The sequence below is a fragment of the Anopheles funestus genome, unplaced genomic scaffold (genome assembly GCF_943734845.2).
Source record: "Anopheles funestus unplaced genomic scaffold, idAnoFuneDA-416_04 scaffold_41_ctg1, whole genome shotgun sequence".
In the NCBI taxonomy this organism is placed as follows: domain Eukaryota; kingdom Metazoa; phylum Arthropoda; class Insecta; order Diptera; family Culicidae; genus Anopheles; species Anopheles funestus.
Window position 1 is genome coordinate 119,343 of NW_026045363.1, and position 12,547 is coordinate 131,889.

At 45.5% G+C, this 12,547-nt stretch overlaps 1 long non-coding RNA gene across 1 annotated transcript; it reads left to right on the forward strand.

Annotated features, from left to right (window-relative positions):
- The first annotated feature begins 958 nt into the window (after window positions 1-958).
- On the forward strand, window positions 959-11,192 carry LOC125774599 (uncharacterized). The gene is made up of 3 exons (XR_007421081.1): window positions 959-998; window positions 8,936-9,341; window positions 10,952-11,192. It is a non-coding gene; the product is annotated as an uncharacterized LOC125774599 (long non-coding RNA).
- Window positions 11,193-12,547: the final 1,355 nt, after the last annotated feature.

Genomic DNA, 12,547 nt, shown 5'->3' on the forward strand with positions numbered 1-12,547 from the left:
TAATGTGTCTTGGCTAAGGTGTCTTGGCTAAGGTGTCATGGCTAAGGTGTCTTGGCTAATGTGTCTCGTCTAATGTGTCTTGGCTAATGTGTCTCGGCTAATGTGTCTTGGCTAAGGTGTCTTGGCTAAGGTGTCTTGGCTAAGGTGTCTTGGCTAATGTGTCTTGGCTAATGTGTCTTGGCTAATGTATCTTGGCTAAGGTGTCTTGGCTAATGTGTCTTGGCTAATGTGTCTTGGCTTATGTGTCTTGGCTAATGTGTCTTGGCTAAGGTGTCTTGGCTAATGTGTCTCGGCTAAGGTGTCTTGGCAAAGGTGTCTTGGCTAATGTGTCTTGGATAATGTGTCTTGGCTAATGTGTCTTGGCTAATGTGTCTCGGCTTATGTGTCTTGGCTAATGTGTCTTGGCTAAGGTGTCTTGGCTAAGGTGTCATGGCTAAGGTGTCTTGGCTAATGTGTCTCGTCTAATGTGTCTTGGCTAATGTGTCTCGGCTTATGTGTCTTGGCTAAGGTGTCTTGGCTAAGGTGTCTTGGCAAAGGTGTCTTGGCTAATGTGTCTTGGCTAATGTGTCTTGGCTAAGGTGTCTTGGCTAAGGTGTCTTGGCTAATGTGTCTTGGCTAAGGTGTCTTGGCTAATGTGTCTCGGCTAATGTGTCTTGGCTAATGTGTCTTTGCTAAGGTGTCTTGGCTAATGTGTCTTGGCTAAGGTGTCTTGGCTAATGTGTCTCGGCTAATGTGTCTTGGCTAAGGTGTCTTGGCTAATGTGTCTTGGCTAATGTGCCTTGGCTAAAGTGTCTTGGCTAATGTGTCTTGGCTAATGTGTCTTGGCTAATGTGTCTTGGCTAATGTGTCTTGGCTAAAGTGTCTTGGCTAATGTGTCTTGGCTAAGGTGTCTTGGCTAATGTGTCTCGGCTAAGGTGTCTTGGCTAAGGTGTCTTGGCTAATGTGTCTTGGATAATGTGTCTTGGCAAATGTGTCTTGGCTAAGGTGTCTTGGCTAAGGTGTCTTGGCTAATGTGTCTTGGCTAATGTGTCTTGGCTAAAGTGTCTTGGCTAAGGTGTCTTGGCTAATGTGTCTTGGCTAATGTGTCTTGGCTAAGGTGTCTTGGCTAATGTGTCTTGGCTAATGTGCCTTGGCTAAAGTGTCTTGGCTAATGTGTCTTGGCTAATGTGTCTTGGCTAATGTGTCTTGGCTAAGGTGTCTTGGCTAAGGTGTCTTGGCTAATGTGTCTTGGCTAATGTGTCTTGGCTAATGTGTCTTGGCTAATGTGTCTTGGCTAAGGTGTCTTGGCTAATGTGTCTTGGCTAAGGTGTCTTGGCTAAGGTGTCATGGCTAAGGTGTCTTGGCTAATGTGTCTCGTCTAATGTGTCTTGGCTAATAAGTCTCGGCTAATGTGTCTTGGCTAAGGTGTCATGGCTAAGGTGTCTTGGCTAAGGTGTCTTGGCTAATGTGTCTTGGCTAATGTGTCTTGGATAATGTGTCTTGGCTAAGGTGTCTTGGCTAAGGTGTCTTGGCTAATGTGTCTTGGCTAATGTGTCTTGGCTAATGTGTCTTGGCTAAAGTGTCTTGGCTAATGTGTCTTGGCTAATGTGTCTTGGCTAATGTGTCTCGGCTAATGTGTCTTGGCTAATGTGTCTTGGCTAATGTGTCTTGGATAATGTGTCTTGGCTAATGTGTCTTGGCTAAGGTGTCTTGGCTAAGGTGTCTTGGCTAATGTGTCTTGGCTAATGTGTCTTGGCTAATGTGTCTTGGCTAAGGTGTCTTGGCTAATGTGTCTCGGCTAAGGTGTCTTGGCTAAGGTGTCTTAGCTAATGTGTCTTGAATAATGTGTCTTGGCTAATGTGTCTTGGCTAATGTGTCTTGGCTAATGTGTCTCGTCTAATGTGTCTTGGCTAATGTGTCATGGCTAAGGTGTCATGGCTAAGGTGTCTTGGCTAATGTGTCTCGTCTAATGTGTCTTGGCTTATGTGTCTCGGCTAATGTGTCTTGGCTAATGTGTCTTGGCTAAGGTGTCTTGGCTAATGTGTCTTGGCTAATGTGTCTTGGCTAATGTGTCTTGGCTAAGGTGTCTTGGCTAAGGTGTCTTGGCTAATGTGTCTTGGCTAATGTGTCTTGGCTAATGTGTCTTGGCTAAGGTGTCTTGGCTAATGTGTCTTGGCTAAGGTGTCTTGGCTAAGGTGTCTTGGCTAAGGTGTCTTGGCTAATGTGTCTTGGCTAATGTGTCTTGGCTAATGTGTCTTGGCTAAGGTGTCTTGGCTAAGGTGTCTTGGCTAATGTGTCTTGGATAATGTGTCTTGGCTAATGTGTCTTGGCTAAGGTGTCTTGGCTAATGTGTCATGGATAATGTGTCTTGGCTAATGTGTCTTGACTAATGTGTCTTGGCTAAGGTGTCTTAGCTAATGTGTCTTGGCTAAGGTGTCTTGGCTAAGGTGTCATGGCTAAGGTGTCTTGGCTAATGTGTCTCGTCTAATGTGTCTTGGCTAAGGTGTCTCGGCTAATGTGTCTTGGCTAAGGTGTCTTGGCTAATGTGTCTTGGCTAGGGTGTCTTGGCTAATGTGTCTTGGCTAAGGTGTCTTGGCTAAGGTGTCTTGGCTAAGGTGTCTTGGCTAATGTGTCTTGGCTAATGTGTCTTGGCTAATGTGTCTTGGCTAATGTGTCTTGGCTAAGGTGTCTTGGCTAATGTGTCTCGGCTAAGTGGTCTTGGCTAAGGTGTCTTGGCTAATGTGTCTTGGATAATGTGTCTTGGCTAATGTGTCTTGGCTAATGTGTCTCGGCTAATGTGTCTTGGCTAATGTGTCTTGGATAAGGTGTCTTGGCTAAGGTGTCATGGCTAAGGTGTCTTGGCTAATGTGTCTCGTCTAATGTGTCTTGGCTAAGGTGTCTCGGCTAATGTGTCTTGGCTAATGTGTCTTGGCTAAGGTGTCTTGGCTAAGGTGTCTTGGCTAATGTGTCTTGGCTAATGTGTCTTGGCTAATGTGTCTTGGCTAATGTGTCTTGGCTAATGTGTCTTGGCTAAGTTGTCTTGGCTAAGGTGTCTTGGCTAATGTGTCTTGGCTAATGTGTCTTGGCTAATGTGTCTTGGCTAATGTGTCTTGGCTAAGGTGTCTTGGCTAATGTGTCTCGGCTAAGGTGTCTTGGCTAAGGTGTCTTGGCTAATGTGTCTTGGATAATGTGTCTTGGCTAATGTGTCTTGGCTATTGTGTCTTGGCTAATGTGTCTCGTCTAATGTGTCTTGGCTAATGTGTCTCGGCTAATGTGTCATGGCTAAGGTGTCTTGGCTAATGTGTCTCGTCTAATGTGTCTTGGCTAATGTGTATCGGCTAATGTGTCTTGGCTAAGGTGTCTTGGCTAAGGTGTCTTGGCTAATGTGTCTTGGCTAATGTGTCTTGGCTAATGTGTCTTGGCTAAGGTGTCTTGGCTAAGGTGTCTTGGCTAATGTGTCTTGGCTAATGTGTCTTGGCTAATGTGTCTTGGCTAAGGTGTCTTGGCTAATGTGTCTTGGCTAATGTGTCTTGACTAAGGTGTCTTGGTTAATGTGTCTTGGCTAAGGTGTCTTGGCTAAGGTGTCTTGGCTAAGGTGTCTTGGCTAAGGTGTCTTGGCTAAGGTGTCTTGGCTAAGGTGTCTTGGCAAATGTGTCTTGGCTAAGGTGTCTTGGCTAATGTGTCTTGGCTAATGTTTCTTGGCTTATGTGTCTTGGCTAAAGTGTCTTGGCTAATGTGTCTCGGCTAATGTGTCTTGGCTAATGTGTCTTGGATAATGTGTCTTGGCTAATGTGTCTTGGCTAATGTGTCTTGGCTAATGTGTCTTGGCTAATGTGTCTTGGCTAAGGTGTCTTGGCTAAGGTGTCTTGGCTAAGGTGTCTTGGTTTATGTGTCATGGCTAATGTGTCTTGGCTAATGTGTCTTGGCTAAGGTGTCTTGGCTAAGGTGTCTTGGTTCAGGTGTCTTGGCTAATGTGTCTTGGCTAATGTGTCTTGGCTGATGTGTCTTGGCTAATGTGTCTTGGCTAAGGTGTCTTGGCTAAGGTGTCTTGGCTAAGGTGTCTTGGCTAAGGTGTCTTGGCTAAGGTGTCTTGGCTAATGTGTCTTGGCTAATGTGTCTATGCTAAGGTGTCTTGGCTAAGGTGTCTTGGCTAATGTGACTCGTCTAATGTGTCTTGGCTAATGTGTCTCGGCTAATGTGTCTTGGCTAAGGTGTCTTGGCTAAGGTGTCTTGGCTAATGTGTCTTGGCTAATGTGTCTTGGCTAAGGTGTCTTGGCTAAGGTGTCTTGGCTAAGGTGTCTTGGCTAAGGTGTCTTGGCTAAGGTGTCTTGGCTAATGTGTCTTGGCTTATGTGTCTTGGCTAATGTGTCTTGGCTAAGGTGTCTTGGCTAAGGTGTCATGGCTAATGTGTCTTGGCTAATGTGTCTTGGCTAATGTGTCTTGACTAAGGTGTCTTGGCTAATGTGTCTTGGATAATGTGTCTTGGCTAATGTGTCTTGGCTAATGTGTCTTGGCTAAGGTGTCTTGGCTAATGTGTCTTGGCTAAGGTGTCTTGGCTAAGGTGTCTTGGCTAAGGTGTCTAGGGTAATGTGTCTAGGGTAATGTGTCTTGGCTAATGTGTCTTGGCTAATGTGTCTTGGCTAATGTGTCTTGGCTAAGGTATCTTGGCTAATGTGTCTCGGCTAATGTGTCTTGGCTAAGGTGTCTTGGCTAAGGTGTCTTGGCTAGGGTGTCTCGGCTAAGGTGTCTTGGCAAAGGTGTCTTGGCTAATGTGTCTTGGATAATGTGTCTTGGCTAATGTGTCTTGGCTAATGTGTCTTGGCTAATGTGTCTTGGCTAATGTGTCTTGGATAAGGTGTCTTGGCTAAGGTGTCATGGCTAAGGTGTCTTGGCTAATGTGTCTCGTCTAATGTGTCTTGGCTAATGTGTCTTGGCTAAGAAGTCTTGGCTAAGGTGTCTTGGCTAAGGTGTCTTGGCTAATGTGTCTTGGCTAATGTGTCTTGGCTAATGTGTCTTGGCTAAGGTGTCTTGGCTAAGGTGTCTTGGCTAATGTGTCTCGGCTAAGGTGTCTTGGCTAAGGTGTCTTGGCTAAGGTGTCTTGGCTAATGTGTCTCGTCTAATGTGTCTTGGCTAAAGTGTCTCGGCTAATGTGTCTTGGCTAAGGTGTCTTGGCTAAGGTATCTTGGCTAAGGTGTCTTGGCTAATGTGTCTTGGCTAATGTGTCTTGGCTAATGTGTCTTGGCTAAGGTGTCTTGGCTAATGTGTCTTGGCTAAGGTGTCTTGGCTAATGTGTCTTGGCTAAAGTGTCTTGGCTAATGTGTCTTGGCTAAGGTGTCTTGGCTAAGGTGTCTTGGCTAAGGTGTCTTGGCTAATGTGTCTTGGCTAATGTGTCTTGGCTAAGGTGTCTTGGCTAATGTGTCTTGGCTAATGTGTCTTGGCTAAGGTGTCTTGGCTAATGTGCCTCGGCTAATGTGTCTTGGCTAATGTGTCTTGACTAAGGTGTCTTGGTTAATGTGTCTTGGCTAAGGTGTCTTGGCTAAGGTGTCTTGGCTAAGGTGTCTTGGCTAAGGTGTCTTGGCTAAGGTGTCTTGGCAAATGTGTCTTGGCTAAGGTGTCTTGGCTAATGTGTCTTGGCTAATGTTTCTTGGCTTATGTGTCTTGGCTAAAGTGTCTTGGCTAATGTGTCTTGGCTAATGTGTCTTGGCTAATGTGTCTTGGATAATGTGTCTTGGCTAATGTGTCTTGGCTAATGTGTCTTGGCTAATGTGTCTTGGCTAATGTGTCTTGGCTAAGGTGTCTTGGCTAAGGTGTCTTGGCTAAGGTGTCTTGGCTAATGTGTCTTCTCTAATGTTTCTTGGCTTATGTGTCTTGGCTAAAGTGTCTTGGCTAATGTGTCTTGGCTAATGTGTCTTGGCTAAGGTGTCTTGGCTAATGTGTCTCGGCTAATGTGTCTTGGCTAAAGTGTCTTGGCTAAGGTGTCTTGGCTAGGGTGTCTTGGCTAATGTGTCTTGGCTAATGTGTCTTGGCTAAGGTGTCTTGGCTAAGGTGTCTTGGCTAATGTGTCTTGGCTGATGTGTCTTGGCTAAAGTGTCTTGGCTAAGGTGTCTTGGCTAAGGTGTCTTGGCTAAGGTGTCTTGGCTAATGTGTCTTGGCTAAGGTGTCTTGGCTAATGTGTCTTGGCTAATGTTTCTTGGCTTATGTGTCTTGGCTAATGTGTCTTGGCTAATGTGTCTTGGCTAAAGTGTCTTGGCTAATGTGTCTCGGCTAAGGTGTCTTGGCTAAGGTGTCTTGGCTAATGTGTCTTGGATAATGTGTCTTGGCTAATGTGTCTTGGCTAATGTGTCTCGGCTTATGTGTCTTGGCTAATGTGTCTTGGCTAATGTGTCTTGGCTAAGGTGTCTTGGCTAAGGTGTCATGGCTAAGGTGTCTTGGCTAATGTGTCTCGTCTAATGTGTCTTGGCTAATGTGTCTCGGCTAATGTGTCTTGGCTAAGGTGTCTTGGCTAAGGTGTCTTGGCTAAGGTGTCTTGGCTTATGTGTCTTGGCTAAGGTGTCTTGGCTAAGGTGTCTTGGCTAAGGTGTCTTGGCTAAGGTGTCTTGGCTAAGGTGTCTTGGCTAAGGTGTCTTGGCTAATGTGTCTTGGCTAATGTGTCTTGGATAATGTGTCTTGGCTAATGTGTCTTGGCTAATGTGTCTCGGCTTATGTGTCTTGGCTAATGTGTCTTGGCTAATGTGTCTTGGCTAAGGTGTCTTGGCTAAGGTGTCTTGGCTAAGGTGTCTTGGCTAAGGTGTCTTGGCTAAGGTGTCTTGGCTAAGGTGTCTTGGCTAATGTGTCTTGGCTAATGTGTCTTGGCTAATGTGTCTTGGCTAATGTGTCTTGGCTAAGGTGTCTTGGCTAATGTGTCTTGGATAATGTGTCTTGGCTAATGTGTCTTGGCTAATGTGTCTTGGCTAAGGTGTCTTGGCTAATGTGTCTTGGCTAAGGTGTCTTGGCTAAGGTGTCATGGCTAAGGTGTCTTGGCTAATGTGTCTTGGCTAATGTGTCTTGTCTAATGTGTCTTGGCTAATGTGTCTAGTCTAATGTGTCTTGGCTAATGTGTCTCGGCTAATGTGTCTTGGCTAATGTGTCTTGGATAAGGTGTCTTGGCTAAGGTGTCATGGCTAAGGTGTCCTGGCTAATGTGTCTTGGCTAAGGTTTCATGGCTAAGGTGTCCTGGCTAATGTGTCTCGTCTAAAGTGTCTTGGCTAATGTGTTTCGGCTAATGTGTCTTGGCTAAGGTGTCTTGGCTAAGGTGTCTTGGCTAAGGTGTCTTGGCTAATGTGTCTTGGCTAATGTGTCTTGGCTAATGTGTCTTGGCTAAGGTGTCTTGGCTAAGGTGTCTTGGATAATGTGTCTTGGATAATGTGTCTTGGCTAATGTGTCTTGGCTAATGTGTCTCGGCTTATGTGTCTTGGCTAATGTGTCTTGGCTAATGTGTCTTGGCTAAGGTGTCTTGGCTAAGGTGTCATGGCTAAGGTGTCATGGCTAATGTGTCTCGTCTAATGTGTCTTGGCTAATGTGTCTTGGCTAATGTGTCTTGGCTAATGTGTCTTGGCTAAGGTGTCTTGGCTAATGTGTCTTGGATAATGTGTCTTGGTCAATGTGTCTTGGCTAATGTGTCTTGGCTAAGGTGTCTTGGCTAATGTGTCTTGGCTAAGGTGTCTTGGCTAAGGTGTCATGGCTAAGGTGTCTTGGCTAATGTGTCTCGTCTAATGTGTCTTGGCTAATGTGTCTCGGCTAATGTGTCTTGGCTAAGGTGTCTTGGCTAATGTGTCTTGGCTAGGGTGTCTTGGCTAATGTGTCTCGGCTAATGTGTCTTGGCTAATGTGTCTTGGCTAATGTGTCTTGGCTAATGTGTCTTGGCTAAGGTGTCTTGGCTAATGTGTCTCGGCTAAGGTGTCTTGGCAAATGTGTCTTGGCTAATGTGTCTTGGATAATGTGTCTCGGCTAATGTGTCTTGGCTAATGTGTCTCGGCTAATGTGTCTTGGCTAATGTGTCTCGGCTAATGTGTCTTGGCTAATTTGTCTTGGATAAGGTGTCTTGGCTAAGGTGTCATGGCTAAGGTGTCTTGGCTAATGTGTCTCGTCTAATATGTCTTGGCTAATGTGTCTCGGCTAATGTGTCTTGGCTAAGGTGTCTTGGCTAAGGTGTCTTGGCTAAGGTGTCTTGGCTAATGTGTCTTGGCTAATGTGTCTTGGCTAATGTGTCTTGGCTAATGTGTCTTGGCTAATGTGTCTTGGCTAAGGTGTCTTGGCTAATGTGTCTTGGCTAATGTGTCTTGGCTAATGTGTCTTGGCTAAGGTGTCTTGGCTAATGTGTCTCGGCTAAGGTGTCTTGGCTAAGGTGTCTTGGCTAATGTGTCTTGGATAATGTGTCTTGGCTAATGTGTCTTGGCTAATGTGTCTTGGCTAATGTGTCTCGTCTAATGTGTCTTGGCTAATATGTCTCGGCTAATGTGGCATGGCTAAGGTGTCTTGGCTAATGTGTCTCGTCTAATGTGTCTTGGCTAATGTGTCTCGGATAATGTGACTTGGCTAAGGTGTCTTGGCTAAGGTGTCTTGGCTAATGTGTCTTGGCTAATGTGTCTTGGCTAATGTGTCTTGGCTAAGGTGTCTTGGCTAAGGTGTCTTGGCTAATGTGTCTTGGCTAATGTGTCTTGGCTAATGTGTCTTGGCTAAGGTGTCTTGGCTAAGGTGTCTTGGCTGAGGTGTCTTGGCTAATGTGTCTTGGCTAAGGTGTCTTGGTTAATGTATCTTGGCTAAGGTGTCTTGGCTAAGGTGTCTTGGCTAAGGTGTCTTGGATAAGGTGTCTTGGCAAATGTGTCTTGGCTAAGGTGTCTTGGCTAATGTGTCTTGGCTAATGTTTCTTGGCTATGTGTCTTGGCTAATGTGTCTTGGCTAATGTGTCTTGGCTAAGGTGTCTTGGCTAATGTGTCTTGGCTAATGTGTCTTGGATAATGTGTCTTGGCTAATGTGTCTTGGCTAATGTGTCTTGGCTAATGTGTCTTGGCTAAGGTGTCTTGGCTAAGGTGTCTTGGCTAAGGTGTCTTGGCTAATGTGTCTTGGCTAATGTGTCTTGGCTAAGGTGTCTTGGCTAAGGTGTCTTGGCTAATGTGTCTCGGCTAATGTGTCTTGGATAATGTGTCTTGGCTAAGGTGTCTTGGCTAATGTGTCTTGGCTAATGTGTCTTGGCTAATGTGTCTCGGCTAATGTGTCTTGGCTAAGGTGTCTTGGCTAATGTGTCTTGGCTAATGTGCCTTGGCTAATGTGTCTTGGCTAATGTGTCTTGGCTGATGTGTCTTGGCTAATGTGTCTTGGCTAATGTGTCTTGGCTAAAGTGTCTTGGCTAATTTTTCTTGGCTAAGGTGTCTTGGCTAATGTGTCTCGGCTAAGGTGTCTTGGCTAACGTGTCTTGGCTAATGTGTCTTGGATAATGTGTCTCGGCTAATGCGTCTTGGCTAATGTGTCTCGGCTTAGGCGTCTTGGCTAATGTGTCTTGGCTAAGGTGTCTTGGCTAATGTGTCTTGACTAATGTGTCTTGGCTAATGTGTCTCGGCTAATGTGTCTTGGCTAAGGTGTCTTGGCTAAGATGTCTTGGCTAATGTGTCTCGGCTAATGTGTCTTGGCTAATGTGTCTTGGCTAAGGTGTCTTGGCTAATGTGTCTTGGCTAATGTGTCTTGGCTAATGTGTCTTGGCTAATGTGTCTTGGCTAAGGTGTCTTGGCTAATGTGTCTTGGCTAATGTGCCTTGGCTAAAGTGTCTTGGCTAATGTGTCTTGGCTAATGTGTCTTGGCTAATGTGTCTTGGCTAATGTGTCTTGGCTAAAGTGTCTTGGCTAATGTGTCTTGGCTAAGGTGTCTTGGCTAATGTGTCTCGGCTAAGGTGTCTTGGCTAAGGTGTCTTGGCTAATGTGTCTTGGATAATGTGTCTTGGCTAATGCGTCTTGGCTAATGTGCCTCGGCTAAGGCGTCTTGGCTAATGTGTCTTGGCTAAGGTGTCTTGGCTAATGTGTCTTGGCTAAGGTGTCTTGGCTAATGTGTCTTGGTTAATGTGTCTTGGCTTATGTGTCTCGGCTAATGTGTCTTGACTAAGGTGTCTTGGCTAATGTGTCTTGGCTAATGTGTCTTGGCTAATGTGTCTTGGCTAATGTGTCTTGGCTAAGGTGTCTTGGCTAAGGTGTCTTGGCTAAGGTGTCTTGGCTAATTTTTCTTGGCTAAGGTGTCTTGGCTAATGTGTCTCGGCTAAGGTGTCTTGGCTAACGTGTCTTGGCTAATGTGTCTTGGATAATGTGTCTTGGCTAATGCGTCTTGGCTAATGTGTCTCGGCTTAGGCGTCTTGGCTAAGGTGTCTTGGCTAATGTGTCTTGACTAATGTGTCTTGGCTAATGTGTCTCGGCTAAGGTGTCTTGGCTAAGGTGTCTTGGCTAATGTGTCTTGGATAATGTGTCTTGGCTAATGTGTCTTGGCTAATGTGTCTTGGCTAATGTGTCTCGTCTAATGTGTCTTGGCTAATATGTCTCGGCTAATGTGGCATGGCTAAGGTGTCTTGGCTAATGTGTCTCGTCTAATGTGTCTTGGCTAATGTGTCTCGGCTAATGTGTCTTGGCTAAGGTGTCTTGGCTAAGGTGTCTTGGCTAATGTGTCTCGGCTAATGTGTCTTGGCTAATGTGTCTTGGCTAAGGTGTCTTGGCTAATGTGTCTTGGCTAATGTGTCTTGGCTAATGTGTCTTGGCTAAGGTGTCTTGGCTAAGGTGTCTTGGCTAAGGTGTCTTGGTTAATGTGTCTTGGCTAAGGTGTCTTGGCTAAGGTGTCTTGGCTAAGGTGTCTTGGCAAATGTGTCTTGGCTAAGGTGTCTTGGCTAATGTGTCTTGGCTAATGTTTCTTGGCTTATGTGTCTTGGCTAATGTGTCTTGGCTAATGTGTCTTGGCTAAGGTGTCTTGGCTAATGTGTCTTGGCTAATGTGTCTTGGATAATGTGTCTTGGCTAAGGTGTCTTGGCTAATGTGTCTTGGCTAATGTGTCTTGGCTAAGGTGTCTTGGCTAAGGTGTCTTGGCTAAGGTGTCTTGGCTAAGGTGTCTTGGCTAATGTGTCTTGGCTAATGTGTCTTGGCTAAGGTGTCTTGGCTAAGGTGTCTTGGCTAATGTGTCTCGGCTAATGTGTCTTGGCTAATGTGTCTTGTCTAAGGTGTCTTGGCTAATGTGTCTTGCTAATGTGTCTTGGCTAATGTGTCTCGGCTAATGTGTCTTGGCTAAGGTGTCTTGGCTAATGTGTCTTGGCTAATGTGCCTTGGCTAATGTGTCTTGGCTAATGTGTCTTGGCTGATGTGTCTTGGCTAATGTGTCTTGGCTAATGTGTCTTGGCTAATGTGTCTTGGCTAAAGTGTCTTGGCTAATTTTTCTTGGCTAAGGTGTCTTGGCTAATGTGTCTCGGCTAAGGTGTCTTGGCTAACGTGTCTTGGCTAATGTGTCTTGGATAATGTGTCTTGGCTAATGCGTCTTGGCTAATGTGTCTCGGCTTAGGCGTCTTGGCTAATGTGTCTTGGCTAAGGTGTCTTGGCTAATGTGTCTTGACTAATGTGTCTTGGCTAATGTGTCTCGGCTAATGTGTCTTGGCTAAGGTGTCTTGGCTAAGATTTCTTGGCTAATGTGTCTCGGCTAATGTGTCTTGGCTAATGTGTCTTGGCTAAGGTGTCTTGGCTAATGTGTCTTGGCTAATGTGTCTTGGCTAAGGTGTCTTGGCTAAGGTGTCTTGGCTAATGTGTCTTGGCTAATGTGCCTTGGCTAAAGTGTCTTGGCTAATGTGTCTTGGCTAATGTGTCTTGGCTAATGTGTCTTGGCTAATGTGTCTTGGCTAAGGTGTCTTGGCTAATGTGTCTTGGCTAAGGTGTCTTGGCTAATGTGTCTCGGCTAAGGTGTCTTGGCTAACGTGTCTTGGCTAATGTGTCTTGGATAATGTGTCTTGGCTAATGCGTCTTGGCTAATGTGCCTCGGCTAAGGCGTCTTGGCTAATGTGTCTTGGCTAAGGTGTCTTGGCTAATGTGTCTTGGCTAAGGTGTCTTGGCTAATGTGTCTTGGTTAATGTGTCTTGGCTAATGTGTCTCGGCTAAAGTGTCTTGGCTAAGGTGTCTTGGCTACTGTGTCTTGGCTAATGTGTCTTGGCTAATGTGTCTTGGCTAATGTGTCTTGGCTAAGGTGTCTTGGCTAAGGTGTCTTGGCTAATGTGTCTCGGCTAATGTGTCTTGGCTAAGGTGTCTTGGCTAAGGTGTCTTGGCTAAGGTGTCTTGGCTAATGTGTCTTGGCTAATGTGTCTTGGTTAATGTGTCTTGGCTAAGGTGTCTTGGCTAAGGTGTCTTGGCTAATGTGTCTTGGCTAATGTGTCTTGGCTAATGTGTCTTGGCTAATGTGTCTTGGCTAAGGTGTCTTGGCTAATGTGTCTCGGCTAATGTGTCTTGGCTAATGTGTCTTGGCTAAGGTGTCTTGGCTAATGTGTCTCGGCTAATGTGTCTTGGCTAATGTGTCTTGGCTTATG